At 51.9% G+C, this 19,155-nt stretch overlaps 1 protein-coding gene and 1 pseudogene across 2 annotated transcripts in view; one reads left to right on the plus strand and one right to left on the minus strand.

Moving 5' to 3' along the window:
* Positions 1-19,155, plus strand: part of KIRREL1 (kirre like nephrin family adhesion molecule 1) — a 108,201-nt gene that overhangs the window by 63,899 nt on the left and 25,147 nt on the right. The window lies entirely within an intron of this gene.
* On the minus strand, positions 9,217-18,998 carry LOC103789031 (glyceraldehyde-3-phosphate dehydrogenase-like; annotated as a pseudogene).

Raw genomic sequence — 19,155 nt, forward strand, 5'->3', positions numbered from 1 at the left:
CTGTTTTTCCATGGAGGAAACTAGGACTCAGAGATGCTGCACTGGCCCCTGATTGACACTAAGTGCCTGCCCTTGAGACTCTGCTGCCTGCCTTCCCCCCGAATGAATGAGAACAAAGAAGCCTGGGGTTGTCTAGCTTATTCTCAGCCACCTGAAGAAGATGGGAGCACAGAAAGACATGAAACCAAGGAAGGGGAGGCGGCCATCTGGAGCCCCTAGAGCCTGACAGTCACTGTCATCACCAACAGCTGTTTGCACCTTGCTAGCTCCACTCTCTTTGGTACCTCCGGCCCCCTCCACTTCCTTTGGGAAGAAACACAGGTTAAGTCCTTTACTTTTGCTACCCTCATTGAGCTGAGGATTTAAGAAAGATAAGCTGGCAGGTCTGGGGGACCTGAATGTGGGGTATCTTTGTTGAGAAACAGGAGATTTATGTATCAGTAGCCTCAGTTTCCCCAACCTCATGGGCAGGAGCCGCAGCCCCCCTTCCTGTGCCCTGGCCTTCCAAGGGCCATCTCAGGAATGCCAACATGTCATTAATTTGTGTGCCTTGCAAATGCTTTATTGGCATCTCGTGGTGTTGAAAGTCATGTAATTATGAGCAGAATTTATATGTCGCCAGGGCTGCCTGGGTGCCCTGCCTGCATCTCCTTCCAGGCACTGCAAATATTGAAGGCTGGCTTAGAAAAGAATCAAACCTACCCACCTTGATATCTATGCACCCTGTAGCTAAGGTTTTCATTGAAAATCGGTTCATCTGGTCCCCGTGCCTAATTACAAGGTGCCTGCACTGCCAATGGAGCATATGGATAGGGTCCCGGCACCCTCTAGGAAAGCCTGGGGTTGGGGTCCCACATGGGGATGGCAGTGACTTAGCAGCTTTACTTCTTCCGCATCTACCACCTGAGGCCTTCTGGTTTCTTACCCATGAGCAGGCACTGGTGTTTGCTGGGAGGACTCTCCCTCAGCCCCGTCCCCCTCCCTCTCTGGCTGGTGCTTCTGCAGTGAGGACAGGATGCAGCTCACTGCCTGCTTCCTCCCTTCTGCCCTGCCAGGGATATGCTCCTCCACCCCCCCATCCTGCCCACTCCTTTCCTTTCAGCCCAAATGGGCAAAACCAGTCCCTGTTTGTCAACACCATTCTCTTTCACACCTCTGGGCCTGCCTGGAGGCCCCACGCCCCCTTCCAGGGCGCTCCTTCTCCATCCTGCTTTGTACCCTCCTCTCCCGAGAAGCCCCTGCAGTGGTGATGACAGATCATCTGCCCTTGTGTCCCTCTCCCAAGGACTTGCCTTTCCCATCAGGCTGAAGAGTCCACCACCACCTGCAATTCCTCCTCACAGGACAGGACAAGGTTCTGCACCTGGGGAATGATCAACAGGGGTCTAGGGGTGAGTGAGCCAGCCAAAGAGCCCCTGAAGGCTGATGGTTGTGACCGGGAGAGGCAGGGGTCAGGTTGGCTGTCTTGCCTGGTCAGGGCTCTAGGAAGAAGAGGAGCAGCCAGCACCTGCCCCAGGTGTGTGCCTATGGCCTTCACCCTCAGCCACCCCTCCGTTGTCCCTGGTCACATGTCACTGCTGTCACATTTGGCTCTAACAATAATTCCCTTGCTGGAGAGCAGGAGGAAGAATTCGTTTTCCAGCTCCAGCCGGGCGACTGTGAAATATGATTTCTAAAGTGTTAATAATGCATCACGTTTAGATAGCACTTTACATCTTCCAGAGCAGCTGGCTGGGTGGGGGTGATGGCAGCCTGGGCTTGGGGCTGTGGGACTGACTTCTGGGTTTCATTTCTGAACTTCTCATGTGGAACCTGTGCCTACTCCTTGGTGCCTTAGTTTCTCCTTCTAAAACAGGGAAGGAATCATTCAGTCTTGGCCTTCTGCCAGGATACGGAGGTGCCATATCCTGGCATCTTTGCCACGCCCATCTCCCTCTTCCAAACCTTCATTTATTGCTTTTTTGTCTTCTAGAAATACTCCAGCATTCCTTCCTTCATTCAGTCATCAAACCCTAATTAAGTGCCTGTCAAGTGCCAGGACCTGAGATGCAGAGATGCTACTGGCTGATGGGGGCTCTCGGGAGTGGATGGGAGAGGCATGAGTCCCGTGCCCCCAGCACTGTGGCCTAAAGTGAAGGGAGCTGAGGGTTGACACCTCCGCTCGGCTTTATTTGGGGTGTGGGGACATGTGGAATGGCCTCTGCAGGATACCAGAGCTTCTGGTAAATACCAGCCAGTTCTTTCTGTTATCCCAGAAAGGAAGCCCTGCCTTGTCTTTGGTGGTCTGCTCAAAGCCACTAACCCTTTAGGGACCTTGACTTCCTAAGATCTGGAATCTTCTCAGTCCCCTCTCCTGTGCAAGATAAGTACTCCTGTCTTTTAATTTCTCTCCAGGTCTTTTCACAGACCTAGAATATTCCTCTATATTCATGCCACTGAGCCCTTTCCCACCATCACCTAAAGGCTTGGGAGCTATATCTCCATTAGTCAGTTCATATCCATAGCCACTGCTTCCAGGAAGGCCTCCTAGGATGATCTGAGGGAAAGAGAAGATATGTAATAGTTTTATGGGTCACCCCAGGTTTCCCCATTGCTCCCACTCTAAAGTCAGTTGCCCTTGAAATGCCAGAGTACCCAGGTGCTCCGCTCTTTGCAGCAGGTAGTCCCCTGAAAAGCATATGGAAATTCTGTTTTTGTAGGTAAAATCATATTAATTTCCAAGAGACCTGGATTTCTAGTTTCCAGCAGTCCTGCTTTTGCCACCAACTGTCTGTAGTGTCTTTGGACCTCAAGTGTCCTCATCTGAAAACGAGGCTATTGAAAAGGTGGTCACCAGGGGCTTTCTCTAACCTTCTTGGATGACACTCCTCCTTCAAACAATTCCTTGGTGAATTATTAGGTAAAGAGAAGAAGCCCTTTGATAGGCATGTAATTGCCTTTGATTGATTTCACAGGGTGAGTTGGGTGCTTGTGGTTTTCTGGAGGGGCAGCTTGGCTGTGCTCAGTAATGTCCTCATAGATTGCTTGTGTCTTTGGCTGCGTCTGTGACCTGCGGGTCTGGCCCAGAGTGGAAGCTCCCCGAGGGCCAGGCCTCGGGTTCTGTAATTCTGTTTTCCCTTTGTCCTACACCACCAGCTGGATGCTGACGCAATGCTTTGTGGCGCCTGGGATGAAGAAGACACTTCCTCCCCGCCCTCAGCCCCTCTCACTCCTTTCACTTCCTAGGAAGACAATTCCTCACCAAGTTTTCCCAATGGGTTGCGCTGCCGCTGCTGCTCAGCTGACACCATAGCTGACGAGTTATTAAAAATCCTTCATTATTATTCTGTGCTGTCTCTCTCCCTCCTCCCTCCCTGCCCTGCCCCAGGCTTCCAAAGCCCATGGCTGTCACTGAGAAATGCCTGGAGGCCCCTAGCCAAGAGCTGAGGCAAGCTTTTCCACCCTCTCCTTCAAAGTGGCCCCCACGGATGTTGGCAGCCAGCCAGCCGCAATGGGTCTCACCCAGGGCGGGGGATTCTGACACCTGAGTTCCCAACTCTGCTTTCCGCAGGTCTCCGGGAGCTAGTGCAGGTACTATTAAGGCTCAAAGGTCTTTATATCAAGAAATAGTTGGAAGCCAGAGAGGGATTTTCAGTCCCTCAGGGATCTTGGTTAGGGAGATATCTCTTAGGTATGCACGTTGCAGACGACATCTGGGACCTGATGCTTCATCCCCCGGGGAGAGAGTGACAGGCCAACTCCATCATCCCATTCCTGAGCTGGGGGTCCAAACCCAGCTCATCCATCACCCGTCCTAATAATCAGATTTGGCTGTGGCAAGAACAGAACAAAATATGGAGCTCCTCTCCCAGACGCCACAGCCGACAGGTCCTGAGAGACATGGAGGGCCTTGCTCTTTGGAGAGGCAGAGAGGGAGGGGCGGGACCCAGAGGGAGACATCCCTGCTCCTGAGCTGTGGGGCAGATTGGAAGGGTCTTCAGAGCAGCTCCTTCACGGCACCCTCCCCGCCCTTCACAGCGCCCTCCCCGCTGCGTGTTTCTGTGGGCACGCCATAGCGCACTCCTGCACCCTGGGTCCGAGCAAGATGTGTCGGTTCTGCCTTCCAAACTGGAGTCCTTTCACTTACTCCCTGTCAGATTTCCTTCTGCAGGAACTGGTCTCTTCACATCGAACTCATTCTTACTGCTGTCTGAAGCATCAAGTCCCTTTGTCCGGAGCCTCACAGCCTTGGCCCAGCCCTCAAACCCATGTTCCCTCCCAGTTGCTAGCACCCAGTCCCTGGGACAGGAATAGGACCGTAGGGGAGACCGCTCTGGGTGTCTGGGTTAGAGGCAAGGGTAAGCGTCCACAGCTGGCCTGAGGATCCAGGGGCCAACCTGTCCACTTTGGCTTGGCCTCCAGGTTGAGTTGACATCTTTTGTTTGTCTCTACCTTCATTTGCCTAAATGAATTCTGAAGACTGCCATCTATCCAGAAGATGGGGACAGAAAAATCCCTGGGATTTGAGTTAGATGAAATGAGATTGGGGTTAGGAAAGTGGCCTTTAGGATTAGGGTGGGGAATACCCAGAGCGGGGGTGTGGGATTGACTAGTGCTCAGTCTGAGCGTTGGGGTGGGCAGGGGTGGGGTGTCAGGCTTTCCTTTCCCATCCCTACCCAAACCCTCATCAGCCTCCCCCGTGAGCCTGTCTCAGCTTTTCTACTCACCCCAAATTCTGCGGATCTGGGGGCGCCTAACTCTGCTCACTCGTCTCGCTGTCCTGTGTCAGTATATCAGCCTCAGAACCGCCCTAGATGCCAGAGGAGGAGCCAGAAGCAGGTGACTGATGAAGTTACCCACTAAAGCTTCACAAAAAACTGCCTAGAGAGGAGCTGGATTCAGCTGTGGCAAAGAGGATACCCCACCTCCAGGTGTAGGAGAAACCTTCAGAAAGCAGCCTGCCTCTTCCCTCACACTCTTTCACTCCATCTCTGATTTCTCCTTTCCCTTTGATCTCCCTGTGTTGCCCACCCCTGAGGAATGGGGAGGTGATCTCTCATCCCTCCACCTCTGTTGTCCCTGGTGTCTGCAGTAACCTAATGATTTCTCATTTAGTTGTTCAGGGCTGGATGCAGAAAGCCGCCTTTTGATTGCTTGTGACACCTATCTCACAACAAATTTAGCACCTCGTTTCCTGGACGAGGCAATATTCCCCCTCGATTATCTCCCAGCAAGAAGGACAGGGTGCCATGCATTCCAACGAGCAGCCTTTGCTTCCTGATATCAGAATCAATCAAGCTCACAGTCCTCCGATGGATGGATGGATGGATGAGTGGAGGATTAGGTTCTCAGGGGAGCACAGGAGGGCTCCAAGAACAAGAAAGGGGCAGAGGACAGAGCAGGACACAGGGAACCCTCCGGAAGCCCAGCCCTCAGTGGGTTTATGGGCAGAATTCTCTGAAATGGATGGTGGGGACAGGAGGAGTTGAGCCTCTACTCAGGTGGTTCTGAAACTTCCTTCCCAAACCACTCCTGAAATGTGGGTATTTCATCCAGCCACCTCCTAAACTCTGGGCTGGAGACAGCCCCGGAGTCATGTTACTTCACCCTGGAACAAGATGAGAGCAGAAGAAACACTTCCCTGCTTCAAGCCCCCACTCCAGCATTCCTCAATGCCTAGTATCGCATGGAAACGACTCTTCCTACAAAACAACTTGCTCCTGGCAAAGAGGAAGAGCAGGAATTCTAGGGATCTGCCCCATATGATTGATGAGGGGAGATGAAGAGAAATTTCTCCAGCCCAAGAGGCAAGTAGAGGCAGTTGGAGGGATAGGTTGGGAGTCTCCTCGGAAGGGGGTTAACGGAAGAGGAAGGTGCATCAGGAAGGCGCAGTGGAGGGGGAAGGGCAGATTGAAATGAGAGACCAGGGGACTTCTGCGGGCACATGGGAAAGGGATCAAAGGAGAGAAAGAGTGGTAAGAACTCAGCTGAAGACAGAAGCGTGAGAGCTGGAAGCTGTGTGGGGCAATGGTGGAAGGAAGAAGGGTGGGAATGGGTACAAAGGGCTCATCCTGGTGGCTACAGACAGGGAGATTGAGAAGGAGGGGCAAAGGTCAGAGACCCCCAGAATGTGAGCTGTGAGAGAGGACAGAAGTCATCAGCACCCCGCCCAGGAATGCAGGATGCAGGCGCCCTGCTGGGAAAGGCGCAGGAGGAGCAAAAGGAAAGGGGAGGGGGCCGATCACTAGGAGGGGTGGCAGATGGTCGCTGTCGTTAAACGGATTCCAGTAAGTCCAGGAAGCCTGAGACAGCACAGACAAGCATGGGTAAGCAGTTGGAGAAGAGAATCAAGGAGCAGAGGCTTGGAGGAAGGAACTTACGCAGAAACCTCACACCAACCTGTGTGTTTACATATAATCTAAATGTATTCCTGCTTCAGCCCTAACCACAAACAGTAACCCCGAACCCAACCTCCACCTCAACACTAATTCCAACCCAGACCTAATCCTAGCAATCACTGTAACCCCGAATCCTAACTAAAGCATGAGCTCCTGAAGGGGCACAGCATCTCAAGTCCCCTCAGAGCCAGGTACAGCATAAGTGATCAATATATGCTTATTGAATAATGAGAACGTAATAAGCCAAACCTTAGCTCTATCCTTAACAGTAATCGCTGCTTCAGTCCTGACCGCCCCCCACCCCTGCCCACCCCAACGCTCAGACTGAGCACTAGTCAATCCCACACCCCCGCTCTGCGTATTCCCCACCCTAATCCTAAAGGCCACTTTCCTAACCCCAATCTCATTTCACCTAACTAAAATCCCAGTTTTTTTCTGTCCTCACCTTCTGGATAGATGGGAGACCTCAGTTAGAATTCATCTAGGCAAACCAAGGTAGAGGCAAGCAAAAGCTGTCAACTCAACCTGGAGGCCAAGCAAAAGAGGCTTGAGTAGTCTGGGAAGACTGCCTGGAGGAAGGGGATTTGAAGGTTGCATAGCAGGCTGTGGGTGGATGTAGGTCTGCTGGGAGATGGTGGAGTGGCTGGCATGTGGACAAGTAGGTTACTCTCTCTTTCTGCTAAATACTTGCCTCCTTCATGGAAATGAGGCCACAGAGCTGCCCTGGTGTTCATATTCTTTGGGGTCTCAGGAACAGTCATCAGTGTGCCTGCCCTAAAGAGAAAGTCTTTCCATGTGCTCACACCACAGACTTGCAATTGGTCACCAACACCATGTCCCCCACCAATATCCTGTAAATTTCTGAGAGTGGTAAGATAAGTAGTTTCGGCTTCCCTGGTCTCCTCTGCTCTTGGGGCATTTGTTTTCTGCCTGACAAGGAAACTGAGTCAGGCACAGCAGGGAAGAACAAGAGCCCCAGCCTCATCAACCTTGGAGTTCTACCTCGGAGTGCTCCCTCCTCTATGCAAGCCTCTGCCTATTGAATGCTGCCTTATTGAGACCTGCTCCTACAGCTCTTAATTATGGAGCCTCCACTCCAGGCTTCCTCAGCTCCCTGCAGGAAATTAACACTCTGTGCCCCTTGCACGTGTAGAGTGAACCGAGTTAGATGGATCGATTCAGCAGCCGGTTGGAACTGCTTTTACTTTACCCAGAATTGATCCAGATGACCCCAACCTGGGGATTCTAGGAGCGTCTTTGCAGGAAATCTTTTTAATGGAGATTAATTGGAAATCCCCAGCATGTCCTGCTTACGTTCAGAAAGTGCCTCATTCTCCCTTTTGGTGGCTATAAACCAACACTAGTATGTTGACGTGTGCTAACACATGCACGCTTACCTAGACAGGTGAACGCTAACAGGGACACATGTGTCCCCCCTTGCATGCAGATACAAAACCCACTCCCATCACCATCGCAGTCTCATCCTTTCTGATTCATCTGGAGCCCGTCCCCAACGCTTATCAGGCTGACACACCCACGGACCTGTGAAGCTTAGATGTGCCACAGCTTCCACTTCAGTCTTCCTGAATCTGGACCTCTTTCTTTGTGTATGTCTGTCCTCTCAATCGCCCAGAAGTTTCTGGAGGGCAGAGCCTGAGCAATTTTCAGGAAGAGAAGGTGTTCGATTTTGAAAGATGGCTGATCATGGTTCCAATTTATTTATGCCTGAAGCCCAGCCACCTCCAACTGCTCACTGGACTTTTATGTTTCTGTGTCTTGGCTCATGCTGTTCCCTTTGTTTGAAATACTCTTCCCCCAGTTCTCTGGCTGTTGAAATATTTCTCGTCTTCAAGGCTTAATGCCATTCTTCCCGATAAATGTGTATTTATGGAATACCTACTCTGTGCCAAGTAAGGCCACCCATATCCACCTTACGAGGCTGTAGTAGGGGACCAGAACTATAAAAGGCGAACAATATGAGTCATGGCCCAAGGGGAGACCAGTTTGGAAGTCAGATATGAAAAAAAATTCAGTGTTTTTGTTCATTCAACAAACATCAGTTAAGATATTCACTCAACAATCATCTATTAAGGCTGTAAGCTCCTGAGTGGAATAAGACCCCCATGTCCATGCCCTCGGGAGTATTCAGGTTGCACGGGTTCCCAGGTCATTGTCCCCACCAAGCTGGCCCTGATTTCATCTTAGCATTGGCGGCTGCTGCATGACACTGGTAGGGTTTTTCAGCACTTAATTTGTTGTTAACTCATTAGTGTCCCCTGATAGAATGTGAGAGCTGGAAACCTCCCATTTTCCAGCTTGCCCATCCCATCAAGCACACTGCCTGGCTTCCCGGAGAGCTGTGCTCAACACGCCCGCCAGGCCGACTGTTTCTAGGATCCTAAAAGGCTTTGCTTTCCCCACTTCACACTGCTGTCTATGCCCACTGCCTTCCCAGGACAGTTTCTTCTCCCTTCTCTCGCTGCTTACCAGGAAAACTCCTACCCATCCCTCAGAGCTTGTCATAGAAATCACTTCCTGTAGGATTTCTTCCTGCACCTCCGGTACTTTCCTCCATGCTGCCTCATCATGGCTGTCCTCACACTGTATGGACTTGGTGCTTGGGTGTGTCTACTGGACCTTAAGCTGGACGATGACAGGACTAGGTCTGTCATGTTCACCTTTGTATTCCAGGGTCCAGGACAGTGGGTCCTGTCCTGGGATGAGGCTGCGTGTGGTGATGTGAACGTGTTCTGTATTGAATGTGGTAGGCATTCAATAAGTACTTATTACATGAATAAGTGTATATTGAATCCAGTTTATTTTCTCTGGAGGGTGGTGGTTCTTTTTTTTTTTTTTTTTGGCTGAGCACAGGGGACTTTATTGATGGTACACGACAAGGTGGGGCTCCCTAGGCCCCTCCCTCTTCAAGGGGTCTGCATGGAAACTGTGAGGAGGGGCAATTCAGTGTGGTGGGGGACTCAGTGTGGCAGGGACTCCCCAGCAGTGAGGGCCTCTCTTCCTCTCGTGTTCTCACTGGGGCTGGTGGTCCAGGGGTCTTACTCCTTGGAGGCCATGTGGGACATGAGGTCCACCACCCTGTTGCTGTAGCCAAATTCATTGTCATACCAGGAAATGAGCTTGACGAAGGGATCATTGAGGGCAATGCCAGCCCCAGCATTGAAGGTGGAAGAATGGGTGTTGCTGTTGAAGTCAGAGGACACCCCTGGTGCTCAGTGTAGCCCGGGATGCCCTTGAGGGGCCCTCCGACGCCTGCTTCACCACCTTCTTCATGTCACGATATTTGGCAGGTTGTACCAGGCAGCAGGTCAGGTCCACCACTGACACGTTGGCAGTGGGGACACGGAAGGCCATGCCAGTGAGCTTCCATTCAGCTCAGGGATGACCTTGCCCACGGCCTTGGCAACACCAGTAGAGGCAGGGATGGTGTTCTGGAGAGCCCCACGGCCATCACGCCACAGTTTCCCAGAGGGGCCATCCACGGTCTTCTGGGTGGCAGTGATGGAGTGGACAGTGGTCATGAGTCCTTCCACGATACCAAAGTTGTCATGGATGACCTTGGCCAGGGGCGCTAAGCAGTGGGTGCAGGAGGCATTGCTGATGATCTTGAGGCTGTTGTCATACTTCTCATGGTTCATGCCCATCACGAACAGGGGGGCATCAGCAGAGGGGGCAGATATGATGACCCTTTTGGCTCCCCCTGCAAGTGAGCCCCAGCCTTCTCCATGGTGATGAAGACGCCAGTGGACTCCACCACGTACTCAGCGCCAGCATCGCCCCACTTGATTTTGGAGGGATCTCGCTCCTGGAAGATGGTGATGGGATTTCCATTGATGGGCTTCCCGTTCTCAGCCTTGACAGTGCCGTGGAATTTGCCATGGGTGGAATCATACTGGAACATGTAGACCATGTAGTTGGGATCAATGATGGTGACAATATCCACTTTACCAGAGTTAAAAGCGGCCCTGGTGACCAGGCGCCCAATACGACCAAATCCGTTGACTCCGACCGTACCTTCCCCACGGTGTCTCAGGGATGTGGCTGGCGACGGGAGACAAGATGCAGCTGTCTGTCAAACAGGAGGAGCAGAGAGCCGAAGGTGCTGTTTTATACATTCATCCTTAATCCGTAACCAAACAATAACCAAACAGTAAGAATTTATTAATAACCAAATAATAAGCATTTATTGAGCGCCTGTGGTGTGTGTGAATGATGCATAACTAAGATTACATTTATTGCCTGAAGAAGTTTCCCATCAGGCCGGGCACGGTGGCTCACGCCTATAATCCCAGCACTTTGGGAGGCCGAGGCGGGTGGATCACGAGGTCAAGAGACCGAGACCATCCTAGTCAACAAGGTGAAACCCCGTCTTTACTAAAAATACAAATATTAGCTGGGCATGGTGGTGCGCACCTGAAGTCCCAGCTACTCAGGAGGCTGAGGCAGGAGAATTACTTGAACCCAGGAGGCGGAGGTTGCAGTGAGCCGAGATCGTGCCATTGCACTCCAGCCTGGGTAACAACAGCGAAACTCTGTCTCAAAAAAAAAAAAAAAAAGAAGTTTGCCATCTAGCCATCTGGAAAAAGAGCCAGAATAAAAAACACTATAGCTGCAGACTAAACTCCAGGTCTGAATCCACGTGACCATGTTCAAGTCTCATTACCGTTTCTCTGACATCTTATGGTTAACTGCGTGGGGAAAAGATTTTATGTATACCTTTGACTTCCATCCTACACTGTTTTTTGACCTGTTCTTTCCCCTTCAGATGGCCCTGTTTAAAGAATTCCTTCCACCCTAATTGACCTGTTACAAATTAATTACTTGGGTGTAAGTCCAAAGTAAGAAGAAGATATATGGTGTGTAAATAGAATCCTAAAGCACCAGAATTGAAAGCAATTCTAAATATTGCCTAGAGCCCTCCAGAGCATTTCTGCCAGGTGGCCATCCAGCCTTATCTTGAATACCTCTAGTGATGGGAAGCCACTGCTATGCGCTATTAGAAAGTTCTTATGTGAAGGGCCGGGCACAGTGGCTCAAGCCTGTAATCCCAGCACTTTGGGAGGCCGAGGCGGGTGGATCACGAGGTCAAGAGATCGAGACCATCCTGGTCAACATGGTGAAACCCCTTCTCTACTAAAAATACAAAAAATTAGCTGGGCATGGTGGCACGTGCCTGTAATCCCAGCTACTCAGGAGGCTGAGGCAGAATTGCCTGAACCCAGGAGGCAGAGGTTGCAGTGAGCCGAGACCGCGCCATCGCACTGCAGCCTGGGTAACAAGAGCTAAACTCAGTCTCAAAAAAAAGAAAGTTCTTATGTGAATAACAGTATCTATTCCTTGGGATCTACAGCTGTTCATGTTTATCCTAGGGCTTGTATGGAAGGCGCAGTGATGGGGTCTGGGGACACCAGTGTTATGGGCATGTCTAGTGTCTGCCAGGCCAGCCTTTCTTAGAGGCACTAGTGTGGATCCAGGGAGAATTGCTGTCTCCAGCATTCCCAGAGTCCTGCACTGTCCCGTATTAGTTGCTCACCTCGCTCATAGACCCAGATAGTCTGTATGCAAATTCTAGAAAAATCTGCAGAGTTATTTGTGATAACGGGTTCCAGCCTCTGGAAGGAGAATAATGTCTATCACCTAAACCTGCTGGCCTTTTTTTTTTTTTTTTTTTAATTTTGAGGTGGGAAACAGGGGCAGGAGGCGGAGTGGGAGGTGAGAGGGCATAGAAATGTAATAAAACTTGTTAAAATTAGAAACAGAACTGTCCTTTAGAGCGCTTGCCGGGTATCAGAAGACCTGAATTTACTTCTGGTTCTTTTGGTTTCAGGGTCAAGGAGACAGTGCCCTTGACTGTTGCCCAGCCCTTTGTGGATTTCTGAGTCGAGGCTGTTTATTCCAGAGACTGTTCCTAAAAGTGCCAGGAGACCTCGAGAGAGGGTCTGGGACGAGCCTGCATTTTTTCCTGGGCTTCCAGCCTGTTGCAGGGACCCAGGTACAATCCTGGCTCCTCTCAGACTGGGCTTCAAAGCTCTGTTCGAAACAGCGGTAACTAAGAATGTTGAAGCAAGCAGTGGGGGTCTTCAGAGCAGAACTTCCACTTGCCTTCATTCTGGAGCCTGGAGGGAGGTGTCGTGCCCAGAGGGGATGGTTTTTATGTAAAAGAAGGGAACGGGGTTAGACCCCAGGAAAAATTTTGTGCCTGCCCAGGAAAAGGCAGGATGGCAGGAGATGAAACTGATTGACCTCCCTTCTAAGAGGGCAAGGTTCCAGAGCCCCTTGAGGATGCCTGCGGGAGGGAGGCGAGCTGTGAGCTGTGTTTGTGGGAGACACAAAGACCCTGCCCTCTGTTACCTCGTGCGTTACCTGGACTATAGTCCACCTCATTCTCTTCTCTCCCTCCTTGGCTAATCCTTTCAAAACATCCTTCCATTTCCCAAGGACTTCACTCCTTTTCTCTGATCTAGAAGCTCAAGACCTTCAGATGAGGCCCAAGGGTGGGAATTGCAGCCCGGATTTCTGCCCGTGGAGCCTCACTGCCCCTGCCGCCCGCCCCTTCCCCTCAGCCTTCTCCAGTTTCTTTTCTCTCGCTCCTCTTTCCTTATCTTTGTTCTTATTTTCTTCTCCCAGATGGTCTCCTTACATTTTTTTTCCTTGATTCTCACTTCTCATTTTTTAGACATTTTCCCAACATTCTCTTCCACAATTCCCCTCTCCCCACCTTGTTTTTGCTTCTTCTTTCCATGAAGGAGGATTTCCAGGAAGAGCCTCTTCTTGCCCCACCATCAGTGCAGGAAGAGCAGGCTTTGGGGTGTTTCTGCTTCTAGAGAGGGGCCCTCTGTCATAGTGAGGCCACCGCCAAAGCCGCCAGGAATTTGGAGACATGCCCATCCCATGTACCGCCTTCCCTCACGGACCCTCAGCTCCTTCAAAATAAAGAATGTTGGAGGGGTGACCGTCAAGGCCTTTCCCACCCACCTCTCATCATCATTCTAGAAAGTTCTCTTGTCTTTCCTTTACCTGTCTCTGTCCTGTCCCCTGGTTCCTTCATACCGTGGTGTCCTCTGGGCACCTTTCTTCCTTACCCAACCTTAAAACAATCTTAACAGCCCCTTGCTCACTTTTCCCACAACCAGCTTTCTCTTTGATCTCCTTTGCTCTCTGTTTCTGCCTGTGACTCTTTCTTCCCATCTTTGTCTCTTCCCAGTCTGCCTTTGCACATCGAGGCAGCTCCTTCAGTGTCCCGCATCTGGCTTTCTTTCCCTCCCACCGTGTGGACCCCGGGGATTGCTGGCAAGTCAAGCCTTGGGCCCCGCCTCCCTGTGCTCCTGTAGGTCCGGGAGGCAGGTGCAGGGCCTGGTTGGGGAGGACAGAGGCTGCCCCTCCATTCCTGCTTTCCCACCCCAGCTCCTGGTGCCTTCCTCCATCTCCTGCAGCCTTCTCTGGCCCTGGCCTAGTTTCTGCTCGGCCGCCTCCTTCCCTCCTTGTCTTTTGCCCTCCTTCCTCTTAGCTTCCTAACTGAACTAAGTCCCTGCCTGCCACCTGCCTTCTGTCTCCCCCACCTTCCTTCTCTTGCCCACTAAAGCCAGATTGAAATTCAGGTTTTCAGCAGAACCGTCCACTGGGCCTGCCACCCGCTTTCTGCTCCTGCCTGTCGGTAGCACCTGCTATAGCCAGCACATTTAGGCTCCCTGTCCCATTGTCCTTCCCATAAAACATACTCAGGGGCCCCTGCCAGGGCACATGTGCACAGAGCTGGCCTACTAGGCCTGGCCCAGGTGCCCGGAGCTGGAGGTTGAAATGGGGCAGGTGGGAGTGTTTCCAGCCACCACTGCCAGCCTTTTCCATGTAAAGCTCAGAGTCCTGTGAGTGGGTCTGGGCTGGCAGGTCACTTCAGGGACCCCAGCCTGCCTGATCTTTAAACACCATGCACCACCATGAGCCTGTTGGCAAGGATGTGAGAAACTCTGATGGGAGTTTCTAGTGGGAAAAGAAAGGACCGCCTCTCTTCTCCTACGCTGGATACTTCATCTGAGTCCTCAGCTTCCGTCTTAGTGACGCAGACCCGCAGCCCTCCCTCCACAACCCTGCAGGATGAAAGAAGAAATGCTCCAGGGAAGAAATGCCAGGGTGGGCCCAGGTACACTACTTCCAGGAGTCTGGTGCTGAGTGCTAAGTGTCCTCAGTTTGACTGAGGCCCCAGGAGAGCAGGAGGCAGGGGTGCAATCTGAGCACACTGGGAAGGTCCATGGGGGCCAAGTGAATCTTCTCCTTCTGTTTACAGGTTAAGGAGTCTGAGACCCAGGTAAGTGAAATGACTGCTCCAAGTCATATAGCAAGTTGGTGGCAGAACCAGGACCAGACAAGCCCACACCTCTTCACTTCTGGCTTGGAGTTCTTCTGCCTCTTCCTGGCAGGGCTGTGCTGGGCTGATCCCCCTTGCGTTTTCAGGACTCTGTTCCTGCCTCTTTGGGTGACTAATCCACAGACTCAGAACAGTAAACCGTCTTGCCTTGCCACTGTGAGTGCCAGCCGCCCACGGCAGCTGGCCTCTGCAGCCTGCTCAGATGCAAGGAAACCAGGCCAGACGCTGGCCACTTGTAAAACCCCATCTGGTCCCTGGAAAGATTCCCCTACGGCTGTCCCTACCATACCCCCAGCCTTAGAGAAGGACATCAGGGTGGCGGTGGCCAAGCCGCTTGGAGTGAGGGAGGAGAGATTGATTCTTCTGCCCATGGCTTCGGCTTCCTGGGATGAGAAAGGACCAGAAGTGGGAAGGCGGTAAAGGTGGATTCAGTCTGGGCTTTTGAGGCTCCTACTGTTGAGTGTCTTTTTTCACTGCAAACTGTGAAATGAAGCCAGAGCGCTTTGGTGGGCAGACACAGGAGGTGATAATAGTCCTTAAATGTTTGGAAACTTGTCTTTGGGGAATGCCATTTGTCATTTCCCACTCTTTGTCTGATTCCCCTGTCACCTGACATCTACCCATAGTCAGTCCTCTGAGATTATCCACTGGGAGCAAGGTCATGGAGTTTTCTGACCCCTGATACCTCACCTGTCACAGGAGGGAGTTAAGAGTCTCTAAAGTCAGTCATATCAAAATTTGACATTTTAGGGTTCTGGGCCAGGCTATATAAAAGGCAAAATCAACAGACCCAGGCCCCTCATCCATAGTAGCTGGGCAGGCACAGAGCTTTCCTCCGGGTAGCCTCTGCCCGCCTCCATGGCCCTGGCCAGGTTTCTTTCTGTCTGTCCTCTCCCTGCCCAGCCCCAGCCCAGCACTCCCCTCCCTTCCTCCTCCTTCCTTGCCTTTTCTCCTCCTCTGTCAGAAGTGCCAATCTCTCCCTTTCTTCTCTCCTTCCTCCTTCGAAGGCCCAGCCTAGAGAATTGAAATCCTCTTTTCTCTGAGAGAACCCAATGTAAGGGGACCTCTCTGGGACCTCTATATTTTTCATAGAGAAGAAGGGAATGACTGGGGGGGAGGTGAACAGGATTCTGCAGGGGCGGGGGGAGCCAAGATGTGAGAGCAGAGAGGGAGGGAGAGTGGAGTATGGAGAGATTTAGTTCCATCTGAAAGCTGTCGGTGCAAATCAAAGACTTCCCTTTGAACCAGCAGCACGATCTGGAGTGGAGAGCATGGGGACTGCTCTGGCCCAGGGGGTTCATTACTGCTCGTTTGATAAATCCGGGGAGACAGGGCCTGTCCTCCACCACCCCCTCCTCTGCCGCCTGGCTCCCTGGCATCTCATGTGTTTGGCCCCATTCCCTCTCTGGTTCCGGGCTGGCCTGGCAGCCTGGGCTCTGGGAACATGACCATCAGGGCACGTGTGCAGAGACACAGGAGCAGACGGGCATCCATCGGTGCAGGGACAAGTACTTGAATGTGGGAAGGATGTGTGTGCTCATGTGCTTGATGGTAAATGCATGTGCTTGTGTGTTATGGTGCATGTGTCCCTATAAGAAGTATATGGTCTGTGTGTGCGCGCACGTGCGCATAAATCTAGGCATTTCCATCCTCTCTAGGATAGATTTAGAGGTCACTTCCTAGTTCTTCATCAAAAATGGGATTCGACCTCGTCGTCCTCCCAGGCCTTTGCAAGGGCAGGAAGTGTGTTCAGAGACTGGCTTGGCTCTGGACCCCAGTGCTATGATGAGGATGGAGCAGGGAGGTGGAGAACAAGGATAGTCACCCCAGGAAGATCAGTGTTAAGAGGGAGAGAATGCTTCAGGTGAGGGGACAGTATTAAGGGGAGATAAAGAGGCCCCTGTGGACAGGTTTGCACAGTGGCCTGAGCTGGGAGGTTCCAAGAAAAGACAGCAGTGGCCGGGCTGCTGAGATGGCATTCCAAGGGAGCCAGTGGTCTGGATCCTCGCTGTGCTTTGTCTGATACCTACCAGCTGTGTGACTAGATGAAAGTTTCTTAATGTCCCTGAGCTTTAGTTTTCTTATGAAGGATAGTCATTGTGCCTGCCTCATTGGATTGTTGTGTATAGAAGTGGCAGGCGATCAGTCCGCTGCACAGAATAGCGACTGGCCCTTTATAAGCAGCGGCTGCTTCTGCTTGTGGCCACTGGTGGCCTGAAGGCTGGTGCTTCATGAATCACCGAAACCTCTCTGGATGCTGTTAACAGGGATTCCAGCCTTGGGTACCACTCTTCCCTTCATGTAGGGACCTCTACCCCAAACCTTCTGTGTTGTGGCAGCATGTGGGACATGTCCTGTGTGGCTGTGGAGTGCTGGCCAGCCCGACCTGAGGAGTGCAGCCTCCCAGGGGGTAAACAGAGTTAAGATGGGAGTCTAAGCTGAAGGGCGGGAAGCAGGAATGGGAGATGGCCAGAAATCAGGTCACTGATAGTTCTCTTCGAAGTAGAGGTCATGAATCTAGTCTATTTAGGAGAGACTTCCTGGATTTCCCTGTAGCAGAAAATACCTGAGTTCATGTCCCATCTCTGCCACGTAACAGCTGTACCTGAAGCACCCTGAGCCTTATTTCCCTTTTCTGTAAAATGGAGATAATAATAGTGGATTATGATACAGAAACAATGTCTGCAGGGCATCCGCCTCGGTGCCTGGCACATAGTTGGCATCTTATAATTGGCGGTGTTTATTATTAAGGAACATTGCTGGGGTTGAAGGGACAAAGAAGGTAAATCAAAGCCTCACTGTTATACAGGGGCTCCCAGGAGAGTGGGGGAGACGGAAACAGACACACAGGTAATTTTCGATCCAAGACAGGCTGTGATAAAGTGTTATAACCAGAGGCACCAACGATGCAGCAGGAGAATAGGGAGGGGGTGATTCCCAGTCTGAGGTTAGAGGACCTTTGTGTTATGGGGTGCGGGTGGTGAAGGTTGTGGACGGACTTGAAAGGAAGGATGTCTGAGAGAGAGGCAGAGGGGAGGCTAGTGGGCACTTGGGGTTCTGACGCCTCTCACCGCTCCTCACCTGGGGAAGAGGCACAGAGCTGCCGCCCAATCCCCTATTGCTCTCCTAACTTCTCCCCAGAGTCCCTCTGTGCTCCCCTCACCCATCAAGGCTCTGATCTCCTCCTCACTAGGCTATTCACTTCCCTGCAAACCCTGGCTGGGCCTCCTCATAATCTCTTTCCCGGTCAGAAAAACGGAGTGTCCAACACTACAGCAGAAGATGGGGTGCCACAAGGGCCCCCACTCCCCTCCCCGCCCTGTCTTTCTGCTGGTCTCCATCTCTCTGCCTCCCTCCTCCCTGCTTTGCCTTGGGTCTCTATTACTCTGTGGGTGTCTTTGTTTCACTGGCTCCTCCTGGTGCTTTTCTCTCTGGATCCCTGGAGGTCTGACCTGCATCTTTTCCACCCTGGGCTCTTTCCACTGAGCTCGCCTCTTCCCTTGTCACTCTAGTCTCTGTTCCCTCCTCGCTCTCCCTCTGCCTCTGTGTGGGTGTCTTTGTCTTACTTCTCGGCGTCATCCGCGCCTCTGTCAGCCTTCTCCTGGGTACCGTGTGGGTGCATGTGAGTATGTGTGAGTGTGCGTGCCCTGGCACACGGGTGTGCTGCTCGGTTTTTCTCTGCCTGTCTTCACAATGACTGCTTAAGAGCTCACCACAGCTGTGATGGTGTCTGAAGACAGGGAGGGAGCAAGATCAAAGCAGGTTGGAATACACTTGAAACATACGCGCAGACTCTCACTGGCTGGCCCCAGACTGGAGCTGCCAGGATTTGACCGGCAGTGGGAGGCTGGTCTTGTTTTCACTTTATGTCAGTGGTCAGGACCTTCCTGGTTCCCCTCCCACTTGGCCCCCTGAGGTCACCTCCCCAACCCCCACATAGAGCAGTTTTTTTTGTGTTTCTGTTTGGCACTGGTTTTATTGCCTGGAAGTGGATGCAGGGGTAGGCACAGGATTGAAATGTCACCCCCAGTCCAGGGCAGGCTCTGCTTTGCGGCATGGGTGGTGGAAGGCCAGGCAAGCAGGGCCTGAGACATAGAATGTGCACACATATGTATGCCTAGACCACTTGCACTGGGTTCTTGGTGACTTCTTGACACTCAAGGTCAAACCAATACCTCACCCCCTTTTACACTGTAATGCTGCTGGGTCCCCTCACCCTTTCCTGCTGACTGAGCAGCCATGCCCTGTCCCAGGCCTGCATCTCACTGCTCACTTTCTTTTTTCTTTTCTTTTTTGAGACACAGTCTCTCTCTGTCGCCCAGGCTGGAATACAGTGGTGCAATCTCGGTTCACTGCAACCTCCGACTCCCAGATGCAAGCAATTCTCTACCTCAGCCT

This window comes from Callithrix jacchus, chromosome 18, assembly GCF_049354715.1.
Source record: "Callithrix jacchus isolate 240 chromosome 18, calJac240_pri, whole genome shotgun sequence".
NCBI classification, from domain to species: Eukaryota; Metazoa; Chordata; class Mammalia; order Primates; family Cebidae; genus Callithrix; species Callithrix jacchus.